Source organism: Oncorhynchus gorbuscha, linkage group LG26 (genome assembly GCF_021184085.1).
Source record: "Oncorhynchus gorbuscha isolate QuinsamMale2020 ecotype Even-year linkage group LG26, OgorEven_v1.0, whole genome shotgun sequence".
Taxonomy (NCBI): Eukaryota; Metazoa; Chordata; class Actinopteri; order Salmoniformes; family Salmonidae; genus Oncorhynchus; species Oncorhynchus gorbuscha.
In genome coordinates, this window is record NC_060198.1 from 11,837,516 (window position 1) to 11,854,102 (window position 16,587).

General features: G+C 45.4%; 1 protein-coding gene across 1 annotated transcript in view; it reads right to left on the reverse strand.

The window, feature by feature from the left end:
- The window catches only part of LOC124016328 (integrin alpha-M-like), a 32,214-nt gene extending 26,144 nt beyond the window's left edge, over positions 1-6,070 (reverse strand). Inside the window, exons 1-3 of the mRNA XM_046331881.1 lie at positions 6,052-6,070; positions 3,247-3,344; positions 2,969-3,036 (exon numbers count right to left, since the gene is read on the reverse strand). The gene's annotated coding sequence lies outside the window, so the exon portion shown is untranslated. The remainder of the gene's footprint in view (positions 1-2,968; positions 3,037-3,246; positions 3,345-6,051) is intronic.
- Between the last annotated feature and the right edge of the window lie 10,517 nt (positions 6,071-16,587).

A 16,587-nucleotide genomic window follows, 5' to 3' on the forward strand; every position in this document is an offset into this window, starting at 1 on the left:
GGGTGACCAGACATCCCCGGAAGTGTCCCCGTTTTTAACAGTGCATTAAAAACAGACTGCAAAGTGAAATAATATTTGACGTGGCAAGAAAGGCCGGGCAGCAGAGCCTACCGGTTGACGTCTCAATTGCGTTGTGCTTGTTTTGTCCAGCAGAGCGGGCTGCTCGCTATAGCAGCTTCATTCACTCTTCTACTAACTACTTGCTCGCTCTAGTTTTAGAGAAAACTGCTGTGGAAAACTCGGCCAGAACCTAACAGGTGTCAAGTGAATCCACAACATTACCACAAACGTATTTTCAAGCCATGTAAGTTACAATCATTTGAGATACTAGCTAGTGATTTGATAATGTCTCAATTCATTATATAGATAGATGATCTGCTCTATAAGGTTTTAAATGGGTTATGCTAGCTAACGTTAGCTATGTCGACTACGTTATCTAGCTAGGATCGCTAGCTACTGTCATGGTTAAAGGTTAAAAAACGTTCACATGTAAACAATTTTGAAAATATGATTATATTAAACGTGTGCAATTAATTCTGAGAATATTTATTTGTAGATCACAGTTAAAATGGTTTGGCATTATAATAAGTAGTGTGAAAATATATTTTGACATTTTCATGGATAACATTAGCATAATGTTTTCTGTTAGAGTGGAGGAAGGAGAGGAGGAAGACTGGATAGGAAGAAGAGTGAAAGAGAGAGGAGGAAAGATAAAGATATGATTACAGAGCCTGCCAACTTATTATTCCAAACAATGTTTTTGAGATAAAATACAAAAATGAGGAAAGCAATGGGAATCTGTTAACCAAAGTATTTTATCTAATAGTGTAACGTAAACTAACTCACTCTTGTACATCGCCTTGGTCCGTACAATTGATCTTATTTTAGCGCCCAAAAAACGTAATACTTCCAGATCACCTGTAATGTCAATACCATTGTAAAGCACAATTTCTCCCCTTTCCAACAAAATCAATGACATGACCTCCACGCTGCCCGTTTCTGCATGATTCAAGAAGGTAATGAGCCCCGTCGGGTCTTTTTAAAAATGGCGGGTGGGGAAGCGAAACTAATGCATGATAGTGAGAAGGAGAGATGTCCTGTGGGGAAACAGCTTTTTTTCACTCGATCTGTCTAACTTATCACCTTATCACCTCGAAAATGTAAATAAAACACTATAAAGAGTTTATATAATGTGTCATTACATACCTAATTTGAAGGTTTGTGTCGAATTTGAATCGGGTTTTCAGGGTGGTGCTAAAGTGATCTTCAGAAGTAAACAGTGGCTTTTGAGTCATGATCGCTTGCAGTGATGACGCAAACATTGACTAGGTTTCCCCCCTTACTGTCCATTTCTTGTTTTTAAACAATGAGAGAAGTGCTACACCTGGTGGAGAGAGATTTTAAGACATAAATAGTTGCTTTATGCGTGCTGTACGTTACGGCATGACACGTCACAATGTAACGGAGGGTCAGTTTTCTCAATTGAAGTCAACACAGTCGCTACAGTCCCATTAGTTTTCTTTGCAGCCTTGTTTGAATGTCGCGGTTGCGCACATTTGTACGGAATGGGGTGAGTTTACGTTACTATTTGTTATTAAAGATTGGAGAGGAAGGAGAAGAAGAAATGAAGAGAGTAAAATGAGTGAAGCGAGGAGAGTGTAGAAGAGTGAGGTGGAAAGGTGAAGAGAAGGAAGACGGGTGAAGAAAAGAAGAGGAGAAAGATTGGAGCAGAAGAAAAAGTTAAGAGAGTAAGAACAGCAACCTCCCCTGCCAGGAGTTCACGGTGAAGCTGGCCAAAGAGAGCAATCCTGAAGAAGATACATTCTTCTGAGAAATATACAGATTAGGTTGGTATAAGTATATTATGTAATTACCAATCACATCATCGTCTTATTTCTTTATTATGTTGTTAAGTATTTCACAAATACTATTGCCTGTTTTTTTTTTCAATTTTGCTCATGTTCTTGTCACGACTCCTACCGAAGGTGGCTCCCCTTCCTGTTCGGGTGGCGCTCGGAGGTCGGTTGTAGTCACCGGCCTACTAGCTACCACTGACCCCCCCCCCCCTTGTCTGTTTATTAGTTACACCTGTGTTTAGTTATGTATTAGTTAGGTTAATTGGTTGGGCTTTATTAGCCAGCCGGCCCGCCTGCTGGGTGTGCGTGATTGTTTTATGTGTACTCTTGTGCACGCCTGTAAGTCACGGTTTTGCGTGTACGTGTGTTGTTCGGCACTTTCGTTCCCCTGTGTTTTGGGGCATTTGTTTGAGTGGCGTCGTTTTCACCTGTGTGGTGAATAAAGAAGTATCGCTACTCTGAACTCTCTGTTTCCTGCGTCTGACTTCTTCCTCCACTACACCCCGGGCATTACGGTTCTCTTATGCTCTTCTTCTACCCAGGCTACCAGGACCACTGAATGGCTGTTCAGATTGAACAGTTCTGTCTAGTCTGTAGTGTTTCTGTAACAGTTGTTTTCTCTGTCACAATGTGCCTGTTAGACTAAATACACGAAACCGGAATTGTCCCCCCTTTTTTTATTTCATAGATAATAACGGATATTTTCATGATATATTGACCGCCGAACTGGAAATGTCCCCGGTTTTAATTTCAGAAATGTGGTCACCTTATTGTAAATGTGATAAAATAATGGATTGTCTGGTGGACCTCAGATGTCTTCAAAAGAGAGAGTTACTGGAAGTTGCCATGATCATTTTTAGATTGCTGAGGTGTTGTTTTATAACTCAAGTGAAACAAGTCATTTAGGTTTACACAGGCAGCCCAATTCTGATCTTTGTTCCACTAATTGGTGAGCTGATCTGATTGGTCAAAAGACCAATTCGTGAAGAACAATTCAGAATCGGCCTGCCTATGTAAATGCTGCCAAACAAATTACATATGTACGGTACACTCACATGGAGTATTTGAAAACAAGAACGTGATCAAATTAAATATTTGGTAGTTTATCTTACAGTGAACGTTGGAGGAGAAGTAGATTGTGCAACCATAGACAGTCCAATGTACTTGATTGTGTCAGTTTCTGTTGAAAGGGAAAAGGCAGGAGTGCAGAATCAACTAGTGTTTCTCATTTTCAAGATCCTGTTGACATTTCAACAATATTTTAATACTCTATTAGCCATGGTTACCGTGAATAGGTGTTCTTATAATTATTAATTTTGTTAAGGTAAACACCATTCTAAATTGCAGTCCAGTAAGTACAGTATAGTGTATCATCAACATCCATCTCTACCTTGAGGAGTGTAACAGTCTGTACAGTTTGTTCGGTCTTGAGCACATCTACAGATTCCACCAGATCCATTCTTCTGATATGGCGCACTGACCATTACCCTGTGGGTGAGAAATAACAGTATATTGGTCGATTTAGATGAGCCTGTGTCACTACTTAAACTGATATATATATATATATATATATATATATATATATATATATATATATATATATATTTATTAGGTACACCCATCTAGTGCTGGGTCAGACCCCCTTTACCTCCAGAACAGCCTGAAATGTTCAGGGCATGGATTCTACAAGGTGTCAGAAACGTTTGTTACTCAATTGGTACCATGGGACCTGACGTGTGCCAGGAAAACATTCCCCACACCAGTACACCACCTCCACCAGCCTGTACCGGTTATACCAGGCATGATGGATCGATGGACTTATGCTGCTTACGCCAAATCCTGATTCTGCCATCAGCATGATCACCAACACTGGACAATTGAAGAGTGCAAAAACATTGCCTGGTCCGATGAATCATGGTTCCTGTTGCTTCATGTGCCCACTGGAGCCCCTTCTTCTTGTTTTTAGCCTATAGGAGTGGAACCTGGTGTGGTCGTCTGCTGCAGTAGCCCATCCGTGACAAGGGTTGATGAGTTCTGAGATGCCGTTCTGTGCCATTATTTGTCTGTTTGTGGCCCGCCTGTTAGCTTGCACGATTCTTGCCATTCTCCTTTGACCTTCTGTGGGTGAAAAAGCAAGCTTTTTTTCACCCACAGAACTGCCGCTGACTAGATGTTTTGGGTTTGTCGCACCCTTCTCAGTAAACCCTAGACAATGTGAAAATCCAAGGGGGGCAAACATTTCTGAGATACTGGATTCAACACGCCTGGCACTGACAATCATGCCACATGCTTAGGTCACTCGTTTAGTCCTTTCTAACATTCAATTGAACAGTGACTGAATGCTTCAATGTCTGTCTGCCTGCTTTATATAGCAAGCCAAGGCCACGAGACTGACTGTCTATAGGAGCGATCCAGTTTCGTGAACAGGTTGGTGTACCTAATAAACAGGCAGCTGAGTGTATAAACAAACTTTAGATTAAGAGTGGTTGCAAAACATTTGTGACAATGTAGTAAATTACTTTTGTATATCCGTTTTTATTTTGGTTACTAAGGTTACAATAACAACTGCATGATGAAGGAGGAAAGCATAGGCAGGATGTTATCAGAGGTGTGATATGAAGAAGCACAGTCAAAAGTTTGGACACACCTAGTCATTCAATGAGTTTTCTTAATTTTTTAAAACAATTTTCTACATTGTAGAATAATAGTGAATACATCAAAACTATGAAATAACACATTTGGAATCATGTATAAAACAAAAAAAGTGTTAAACAAATTAAAACATGTTTTATATTTGAGATTCTTCAAAGTAGCCACCATTTGCCTTAATGGCAGATTTGCACATTCTTGGCATTCTCTCAACCAGCTTCATGAGGTAGTCACCTGGAATGCATTTCAATTAACAGGTGTGCCTTGTTAATTTGTGGAATTTTTGGTAAAAGACCACGTCCATATTATGTCAATAACTGCTCAAATAAGCAAAGAGAAATGACAGTCCATCATTTCTTTAAGACAAGAAGGTCAGTCAATCCGGAACATTTCAAGAACTTTGAAAGTTTCTTCAAGTGCAGTCGCAATACCCATCAAGCCCTATTGATGAAACTGTCTCTCATGAGGACCGCAACAGTAAAGGAAGACCCCGAGTTGCCTCTGCAATCTGAGGATAAATTCATTAGAGTTAACTGCACCTCAGGTTGCAGCTTAAATAAATACTTCAGAGGTCAAGTAACAGACACATCTCAGCATCAACTGTTCAGAGGAGACTGCGTGACTCAGGCTTTCATTGTCAAAAAGAAACCACTTCTAAAGGACACCAATAAGAAAAAGAGACTTGCTTGGGCCAAGAAACACGAGCAATGGACATTAGACTGGTGGAAATCTGTCCTTTGGTCTGATGAGTCCAAATATGATATTTTTGGTTCCAACCGCCGTGTCTATGTGAGACGCAGAGTAGGTGAAGGGATGATCTCCGCATGTGTGGTTCCCACAGGAAGCATGGAGGAGGAGGTGTGATGGTGTAGGGGGTGATTTGCTGGTGACACTCATTTATTTAGAATTCAAGACACACTTAACTAGCATGGCTACCACAGCATTCTGCAGCGATACGGCATCCCATTTGGTTTGCGCTTAGTGGGACTATCATTTGTTTTCCAACAGGATCATGACCCAAAACACACTTCCAGGATGTGTAAGGGCTATTTGACCAAGAATGAGAGTGATGGAGTGCTGCATCAGATGACCTGGCCTCCACAATCCCCCTACCTCAACCCAATTGAGATGGTTTGGGATGAGTTGGACCGCAAGTGAAGGAAAATCAGCAAACAAGTGCTGAGCCTATGTGGGAACTCCTTCAATACTGTTGGAAAACCATTCCACATTAAGCTGGTTGAGAGAATGCCAAGTGTAGAAAGCAGTCATCAAGGCAAAGGGTGGAATCTAAAATATATTTTGATTTGTTTCACATTTTTCTGGTTACTAAATGATTCCATGAGTGTTATTTCATAGTTTTGATGCCTTCACTATTATTCTACAATGTAGAAAATAGTAAAAATAAAGAAAACCCCTTGAATGAGTTGGTGTGTCCAAACTTTTGACTGGTACTGTATATAGTGCATGTTTGCAGACATTTCCTCAAGTGTGTAATACTGTTTTGAAGATGAAGTTTGTAACATAATGCTCAACATTTTTCACTAACATGATAACGGTAACACTTGCCCTTTCTCCTTGCCAGATATGAATTGCAGGACTTTGTATCCAAAGAAATCCTGTTCCTCCCCTTTGTAGAGTTTTGGGTTTGCTTCATCGATGTTGAAAGCCATTGAAGAGACAGCTGGCAAACAAGGGTAGAGAAGCACAATCAGATGATTAGCTCGGTGTCCATCCAATTGGCGACAGATTTCCATTAGAAAATTCTCAAATGTCCATAAAAACAATATGCACTCTTTCTCACCAGAGATCGAATTGACGTGTTGAGAATTAAAGTGCGTGCGTAATGAGTTAGTGCACATGGAAAAGCTAGATTATTTTTAGTTGTCAAATGGCAGCCAAGCATTGATGATCGTGTCACCAGAATAAGACCCTCGATATTTATTGGAAATGATCATCTTGCACTTTCAACACCCTGTGAAGTCCCCCCTTATCCCCTCGAATATTCATTTTTTTTAAATTCTCAAAATAAGTGACCAAACTATATTGCTATTCCTGGGACTAGCATTGAGCTAGCCAACTCATACAAGAGCTATTAGGAATAGAGAGAGGAGAGGGGAGGAGAGGCCAGCGGATATGTGTGAATTGTGCAGGACAGGAACATTGAAGATTGAGAGATGTGTAAATTAGAAATGAGGGTAATTCATATATTAATCTATAATTCGTATTTCTATGCTGCCATACCACCTGACCTGTGCTATGCAAGACAGAGGCAAATAATATCCACCAGAAACAGATTTAAATACATCATATAGGCCTTCATAATAAAGGCCTACTATCACATATTTAATTGAATTGAATCTATTGTGGGTAACAGACATGTACAGCAAAATGTACAATGTGAACCCGGAGGATATCACTTGAAAGTATTCATTAATTTTTTTTTTTCCAAAGTGGTCCTCGATGGTGAAAACCCTAACACATATAAGGATTAAAAAGCAAGACAAAATGACAAACGACCATAAAAACATTCATTTATATTGACAACCTAAAAAGTGGCACGATTCACTGCACTTTTCCCGAACTGTAAAAATGAACCATCTTCATTTGACATTAAAAACAATCTATTCATTGCACATTACCGATCATTCAAATAAATGCACCTGACCAGCAGTAGGGGGCACAAGGAACAGTGGAGTGGTTTCTCTTACTTCCACAACCGTGTCCAAATAAAAACCTCTGCCTGCTTTTTAAAGCTATTTCTGCTTTTTCTTTGCTTGATCTCCAAGGGGAAGCTATTCCATAGACAAATGCCTGTATAGAAACACGTACTCTTCGCAGTACTGTTTACTCTTGGGATTCTACAATTACTCTGGTATTGTAACTGTTTTGGTTATAGACCATATCAATGTGGTTTTTCATATAACCTGGGGCACAATCCTTTAAGATGTCAAACATAAGTTTAAGTTTGTCTGCTCTGGACTCCAAAGGCAACAAGCCCACCTCCCGGGAACTCCTGTACCCCTATGTGGGTCCTAGGGTGGACATTCAGCATATACCTGATAACATTATTTTGCATGACCTGCATTCTCTTTTTCAGCTTTTTTGAGAGCCCACTATACCAAGCAGAGCAGGCATAATCAACATGACACAATCAAGATTGAGACAAGCAGTTTCTTAACTTTGATGTTAAAATATCTATTGTTACGATATAAACATTTCAATTTGTTCACCATTTTGGAAATAATTTTGGCAGCAATCAAGACTCCAGAAAGGGATTGATCTAGGGACACAGCAATATAAGTTACACTTGTTTTAGATCCATGCCTGCATAGTTTATCTTTATCTTGTCAGCCCTAAGCAATCTGTAATAAGAGACCGAAACCACCGCTACATCCTTTAGACAAATGCATTCATCAGGAGAATATCTTGGTCCACAGTGTCAAACACTTTCTGTATGTCTAACATGACCATACTTGTATAGTTCCCCTTCTCACTTTCCTGCTTTAATGTGGTCAAAAAGGTGGACAAGGCAAGTGTCAGTGGAATGAGCTGTCGTAAAGCCAGATTGGAGTTCATAAAGAAGTTCTCGAGAAGGTATCCCTCAAGTTGATTAAAAACAAATCTCAACAACTTTGGATAAGGTGCTGAGGATCGACACAGGCCTGTAGTTTCCTCCATTTGTTGTACTGCTCTTCTTGTGGAGCGGAACCACCCGGACTGTTTTGAGATCATTGGGAAATGTACCACTACTAATAGAAAGGTTCACAATATGCGTTATCATTTTAGCTGTGATACAAGCACTATCCTTTATGAATCTTGCAGGAAGGTTTTCAGCCCAGTTGCTTTGTTTGTGCTCATCAAGCATAGTAGATTGGAAACTTTGTCGTCTGTTACCATGCACAGCTCAAACAAATCATTTGTGATCCCTTTGCTCTGGTAAAAGTTCTTAATGAATGACTGGCCATAGTGTCCAGAGCAGCTAGCGACGGTTCCCAACTGTGAAACGAAGCCGGAAGCTCAGGTCTGGGAACCGTCGCCGGAAGCGCAGGATTGGGAACCGTCGCCGGAAACTCTGGACTGTGAATGCGCACTTTTGGCCTCGTGCGTGGAACCGGTACAGTTGGCACCGGACTGGTGACACGCACTTCAGGAGGAGTGCTAGGAGCAGGCACAGAACGTACCGGGCTAGGGAGGCGCACTGGAGGCCAGATGCTTGAAACCTGTGCTGAAGCACTCATCGCTACCACCTCTCTCCGGAATCTCTCATCGAGTTCCTCCTTCGATTCCCTGACTGGCTCTGGTTCACCTCCTGGCTCCGCAGACCGCCCCGTGTGCCCACCCCAAAATATTTTGGGGGGCTGTCCTTTGGGCTTTCCTTGTGCCCGCAAATTCTGGCGTGGTCGCTGTCCTCCCTTCTCCCCTTGCGTCTGCTTCCACGGCAGGCTTTCGTGTCCTGCCAAGATTTCCTCCCAAGTCCAGGATGTCTTCTCCTCCTTGGTCTCCTCCCAAGCCCAGGTTACTCTCTCCTCCTGAGCACGCTGCTTGGTCCTGGTGTGGTGGGATCTTCTGTCACGATCGTCGTAGGAACATTCACACCAAAGTGCATCGTGATATCGGTTCGACATATTTTTATTTTAAGTCAACCGCACAGAAACAACAAAGAATACACGACACGTGTGAATACACGACAAGTGCTCACATAAACAAGATCCCACAAAACACAGTGGGGAAATGGCTGTCTAAATATGATCCCCAATCAGAGACAATGATAAACAGCTGCCTCTAATTGGGAACCATACCAGGCCAACATAGAAATAAAACAACATAGATTACACACCCGAGTCACACCCCGACCTAACCAACAGAGAATAAAAAGTCTCTCTATAGTCAGGGCGCGACAAAGTATAAGTACTGTAAATAAGTGCATGTATTTTCAAAAGGCAAAAGTGGACTTTTGCGTAAAAAGTGAAAAAAAGTTATTTCTCCAAGGTCTTTACAGGTAATGTTGGTGTATTAAGATGTGGATAAGTGTGGTTCTAAGGTATTTTTGTCACGACTTCCGCCGAAGTCGGCTCCACTCCTTGTTTGGCGGTCGACGTCACCGGCCTTCTAGCCATCGCCGCTCCATTTTTCATTGTTCCATTTGTTTTGTCTTGTTCCCCGCACACCTGGTTTACATTCCCTAATCACACTGCATATATATTTTCCTCTGTTACCCCCATGTCTTTGTGTGGAATTGTTTTGTTACGTATTCAGTGTTACACGCCAGACTGATTTTTCCCGGGTATCGTGTTTTGACCCGAAGTATGTTTATTGTCAAACATTTGCATTATTGTGAGTGTTTTCGAGCTTATACAATTTTGCCATTGGCTGGAGGTTTTTTGACGCAGTTGCGTCAGTCTTTTGTGCTTCTGCCAAATAAAGTGCACCTGATCACAACTCTCTGTTCTCCTGCACCTGACTTCTTACCAGTAGCGCACAACCTTGACAGAATTCCAAACCAACCATGGAGTCAGCAGGAGCAGGTACCCCGGTCAGAGGAGTCGAGGAGCGTGTCCGAGAACACACTTGCAACAGCTCGGTGCCACTATGGATCGCGTTGTCCAGACAATGGACCGCTGGGAGAGACATGGTGTCTCTCCAGCGCCTTGACCAGCACAACCGGGGTTACCTCTACCCGCCCCTCCTGTATCCGGTCCCAGTGGGATGCGCCTCTCCCTTCCCAGGGAGTATGATGAGACGGCAGCAGGGTGCCAGGGGTTCCTGTTACAACTGGACCTATACCTGGCCACCGTTCACCCAGCTCCCTCGGGAAGAGAGAGGGCGTCCGCCCTCGTCTCGTGCCTCTTGGGGAGAGCTCTGGAGTGGGCAAACGCTGTGTGGGGAGAAGGAGATATGGCGTTGGACCACTTCGAGGAGTTCACCCCCCGCTTCATGGCAGTCTTGGCAGACCATCCGCCCGAGGGTAGAGCGGCGGGAGAACTGCTCTTCCACCTGAGGCAGGGGACAAGGAGCGCCCAGGAGTTCGCCCTGGAATTTCAAACCTTGGCCGTCAGAGCAGGGTTGAACGACAGGGCCCTTATCGACCACTACAGATGCAGCCTGCAGGATGTCCGTCGGGAGTTGGACATTTGGCTTGTGCCGATTTGGCTTGTGCCTTCTCCAAAAAGAAGGCGATTCAATTAACACCCCATCGACGGGGGGATTGTGCGCTAAATCTCCTGGTAGACACTACACTTCCCAGGAGTCACGTGTATCCCCTGTCGCAAGCGGAGACGGCGGCTATGGAGACATATGTCTCAGAATCCCTGCGTCAGGGGGTACATTCGGTCCTCCACTTCACCCGCCTCCTCGAGTTTCTTTAAAAAAAAAAATCCATCAGTCTTCCAATCCTTTGCAGATGAGATTTTCAGGGACCTGCACTTAAAGGGTACAGTGGTGTATATCGATGACATCGTCTCCTTCCTAGGGTATCGCATTTCCACATCAGGGGTGGAGATGGAAAGTGACCGCATTTCAGCCGTGCGTAATTGGCCGACTTCCATCACGGTAAAGGAGGTGCAGCAGTTTTTAGGGTTTGCCAATTACTACCGGAGATTTATCTGGGGTTTTGGCCAGGTGGCTGCTCCCATTACCTCAGTGCCGAAGGAGAGTCCTGTACGTTTGCTGTGGTTGGCTGAGGCAGACAGGGCTTTTGGGCACCTAAGTGCTCTATTTCCCTCGGCTCCCGTGCTGGCCCATCCGGATCACTCTTTGGCTTTCATAGTGGAGGTGGACGTGTCCGAGGCTGGGATAGTGTAGTCTGGCCCAGGAGTGGGAAGGTGAACGGAAAGGCTCTGGAGCAACGAACCGCCCTTGCTGTCTCTGCCTGGCCGGTTCCCCTCTTTCCACTGGGATTCTCTGCCTCTAACCCTATTACAGGGGCTGAGTCACTGGCTTACTGGGGCTCTCTCATGCCGTCCCTGGAAGGGGTGCGTCACCTGAGTGGGTTGATTCACTGATGTGGTCATCCTGTCTGGGTTGGCGCCCCCCCCTTGGGTTGTGCCATGGCGGAGATCTTTGTGGGCTATACTCAGCCTTGTCTCAGGATGGTAAGTTGGTGGTTGAAGAGATCCCTCTAGTGGTGTGGGGCTGTGCTTTGGCAAAGGGGGTGGGGTTATATCCTTCCTGTTTGGCCCTGTCCGGGGGTGTCTCAGCCTCCAGTATTTATGATGCAGTAGTTTATGTGTCGGGGGGCTAGGGTCAGTTTGTTATATCTGGAGTACTTCTCCTGTCCTAATCGGTGTCCTGTGTGCGTTCTCTAATTCTGTTATGCAGGTGAATGAGGACCCAAAAGCGACTTGGCGAAAACAGAGTCTTTAATCCAGTTTAAGGAAATAGCAATACTCCTAGACAAATCGGAGTAAATAAAGCATAAAAACAATTTCACTCGTAATCACGAGAACTGACTGGAGACTCGATAATAAACTGCAGGTTGCCTCGGGAAGGCACTTGACCGTAGCAGACTCAGACACCTGCTCACCACGCAGCATCTGAGGGAAACACGACACGACAGGGCGAAACAAAGACACAGCACGGTGAACAATATACAAGGATCCGACAGGGCAGAAACGGAAAACAAGGGGAGAAATAGGGACTCTAATCAGGAGAAAAGATAGGGAACAGGTGTGGGAAGACTAAATGATTGATTAGGGGAATAGGAACAGCTGGGAGCAGGAACGGAACGATAGAGAGAAGAGAGAGAGGAAGGGAGAGAGAAAAAGGGGAACGAACCTAAAAAGACCAGCAGGGGGAAAACGAACAGAAGGAAAAGCAAAATGACAAGACAATATAAGACAAAACATGACAATTCTCTCCTTCTCTCTTTCTTTCTCTCTCTCGGAGGACCTGAGCCCTAGGACCATGCCCCAGGACTACCTGACATGATGACTCCTTGCTGTCCCCAGTCCACCTGGCCGTGCTGCTGCTCCAGTTTCAACTGTTCTGCCTTATTATTATTCGACCATGCTGGTCATTTATGAACATTTGAACATCTTGGCCATGTTCTGTTATAATCTCCACCCGGCATAGCCAGAAGAGGACTGGCCACCCCACATATGCTCTCTCGAATTCTCTATTTATTTCTCTCTCTCGGAGGACCTGAGCCCTAGGACCATGCCCCAGGACTACCTGACATGATGACTCCTTGATGTCCCCAGTCCACCTGACCGTGCTGCTGCTCCAGTTTCAACTGTTCTGCCTTATTATTATTCGACCATGCTGGTCATTTATGAACATTTGAACATCTTGGCCATGTTCTGTTATAATCTCCACCCGGCACAGCCAGAAGAGGACTGGCCACCCCACATAGCCTGGTTCCTCTCTCGGTTTCTTCCTAGGTTTTGGCCTTTCTAGGGAGTTTTTCCTAGCCACCGTGCTTCCTACACATGCATTGCTTGTGTTTGGGGTTTTAGGCTGGGTTTCTGTATAGCACTTTGAAATATCAGCTGATGTACGAAGGGCTATATAAATACATTTGATTTGATTTGATAGGAGCCGTGCTCTCTCAGCGCTCGGGTACGCCACCGAAGCTCTGCTCCTGTGCTTTCTTCTCGAAGAAGCTCAGCCCGGCGGAGCGGAACTATGATGTGGGTGACCAGGAGTTATTGGCTGTGGTTAAAGCTTTGAAGGTGTGGAGACATTGGCTTGAGGGGGCTAAACACCCTTTCCTCATCTGGACTGACCACCACAACCTGAAGTACATCCGGGCTGCTAGGAGACTGACATGTTTTTTTAACCCGTTTTGTGTTTACCCTGTCCTACAGACCAGGTTCCCAAAATGTTAAGGCAGGCGCACTGTCCTGGCTGTATGACACAGAGGATCAGACTCCCATAGGCCTCATGCCTAGTAGCACCGGTCGTGTGGGAGCTGGACGCAGACATTGAGCAGGCGTTACATACAGAGCCCGCTCCCCTCCAGTGTCCCGTCGGGCGTCTGTACGTTCGGTCTGCTGTCCGTGACCAGTTGATCTATTGGGCCCACACGTCCCCCTCCTCTGGTCATTCGGGGATCAGCCGGACGGTGCCATATCTGAGTGGGAAGTACTGGTGGCCTACCTTGGCAAAGAACGTGAGGGTTTAGGTTTACTCCTGCTCGGTGTGCGCCCAGTGTAAGGCTCCTAGACACCAGCCTAGAGGTTAGCTACATCCCTTACCCATTCCACAACGGCCTTTGTCACACCTGTCGGTGGATTTTCTGACTGATCTTCGATCAGCCTCACCTCAGGTTTTCACCCCAAGAGTAATGGGCAGGTGGAGAGAGTTAACCAGGATGTGGGCAGGTTTCTGTGGTCTTATTGTCAGGACCGGCCGGGGGAGTGGGCGGCGTTCATGCCCTGGGCCGAGATGGCGCAGAACTCGCTCTGCCACTCATCCACTAACCTCTCCCCCTTTCAGTGCGTATTGGGGTACCAGCCGGTTCTGGCGCCATTGCATCAGAGTCAGACCGAGGCTCCTGCGGTGGACGACTGGTTCAGGCGCGAGGAGGAGACATGGGAAGCCGCCTATGTTCACCTCCAGCAGGCCACGCTGCGGACCATCACCGCAGTGAGACCCCGGTGTTCGCACCGGGTCTGGCTCTCGACCTGAAACCTGCCCCTCCGCTTGCCCTGCCAGAAGCTGGGCTCGCGGTTTGTGGGGCCATTCAAAGTCCTGAGGAGAGTGAACGAGGTGTGTTACAGGTTACAGCATCCCCCGATTACCGCATTAACCCCTCGTTCCATGTGTCTCTCCTCAGGCTGGTGGTGGTTGGTCCACTCCAGGAGTCTGAGGTGCAGGAGGTTCCTCCGCCCTCTCTGGACATCGAGAGGTTTCCGGCGTACTCCGTCCGTTCCATCCTGGATTTGAGGCATCGGGCGAGGGGCCTTCAGTACCTCGTGGAGTGGGAGGGGTACGGTACGGAGGAGAGGTGCTGGGTTCAGGTGGCGGACGTGTTGGACTCTGAAATGCTGCGGGAGCTCCACCGTCTCTGGCCGGATCACCCGGCACCTCGCCCTCCGGGTCGTCCCCAAGGCCAGTGTCGGCGCGCTGCTGGGGCCGCGCGTCAAGGGGGGGGGGATACTGTCACAACTTCGACGTCACTGGCCTTCTAGAAATCGCTGCTCCATTTTTCATTGTTCCATTTGTTTTGTCTTGTTCCCCACACACCTTGTTTACATTCCCTAATCAATCACACTGCATATATATGTTCTTCTGCTCCCCCCATTAATTTCTACATTGAATGAGATCCTATGGGCAAATGGCAAAACAGGATATGCCTATAAAGTATCTATATCTGGGATATGGACCACAAACTGTCGTGGGATATCAAACAACAGTATAGGTCAGTGCTAAAACAGGTACACGTCAAAATGGGGGATATCCTCATTTAAATGTCCAGCAATTACACCATCTGGTGTTGACATAAAAAGACTCTGCTCCCCAATTTTTAACCTTTACTGTGGCAGTCTATCCAAGAGCACAAGAGAAAACCCGTCCAAAGTTACTGATTCAACAGGTATCCTCTCCAAGCCAAGTTTCTGTGAAACAAAACCAGCTCCCATCACGAAAGTCCCATTGGTTCACGGACAGCTCATCTCCCTCGTTGGGCAGTGAGCACATGTTCCCTGTGGACGGAAGGTAAGGCTTGCAATGTCTCTGTCTGTTCCGTAATCTCACACCTCTTCTGCAACGCTGTCTCATCAGCTTTATCTACGGTGGTAAATCCAGTCGAGAAACGGCATTACACCAGTGGATATATGTAATGGAGAATTGATAGACAATAACAATCAAAGGGCAAACAATTCGCAGAAGGAAGTTACGAAACAGTGAATGTGCACGAATTGGTCCATTCTGAAAAGAGAGACGTGCCTTGTGCGTCTAAGTCACATTCCCCTAAACTCAACAAGACACATTATCTTCACACAAACTGTAGGCCGAAAGAATACTCTCACATACAGCGTCAGGTCCAAAGCAGTAGCCATTTCTGGAAAAACAATGTCATTTTGAAATGATTGAAATGTAACTTATTTTCTCTGTTTTATCAAATTGTTTGGCGTGCCCCTGGCAAATACCCTTGCGGCACGCGTGCCTTATGTTGCAGATGCTTGTCTTATATTGGACTGTGTGTTAGGTGGAGCAGCACAGGGGAACCAAAGAGAAGACTCAGAAAAGGAAACAGGGATGAATGAACCAAGATATTTATTGTGACACAGGGCTCGGATGGGTTGCAGAGAACCAGATGTGGAGGCTGAGGTTGGAGTGAGCTGGGTTGGGACAGGGTAAACAGGTCCGGAGCGGAATCCAAGGGGGTGGTAGTGTGCTGAATCCAGAACAGGGTAGCAGGGTGGTGAGATGTGGAACAGGAGACAGGAAGCAAAGTCAGAGTGGCAAAACTGCAGTGAGAGGATAAACAGAATCAGGCAGGGAAACAGGCACAGCAGGATACAGGATCTTAAATAATAACAAATAGCTAAACGCATGACTGACTGAATAGCGATTACGATCTGGCAGAGTGGAAGTAGCAGGATTGAGTATTTGTAGAGGTCTTGATTATGGAACGGGTTGCACACCAGCACACCTGTCTCCAACCACACAATCACACACACAGAGGGAGAGGAAGAGAGAGAGTGTACTGGGGGAGTGCCTGCAGGTCAAGGAGACACCGGATGAGGGCGGGGCAGGAGCAGATGTGACACTGTGTCATCCCTGTGGCCTTCACAATGGGATTAGTCCACTGAGACAGGAGCGAATCAGACTGGTGTCTCATGTGCCATGATTTATTTAAATTATATTGCGACTGCTCGACTAAAAAAAGCTGTCGACCAACAACCTATCAACCAAACAATCGACCAGTCGACTAAATGGGGTCTGGATTTTACGTTACATGCGGCATACAGCTCACAGAAATGTTTAAATGTTTTTTGATAGAATTAATCAACACTAATCATGTTCATTGAATTTGATTAAAGCAGAAAGTAACATACTAAAACACTTAGCCAGTAAACTAGTAACAACTTACCCTTTCTCTCGTCCTCCACTCCTGCAGACTACATTTCCTGTTATT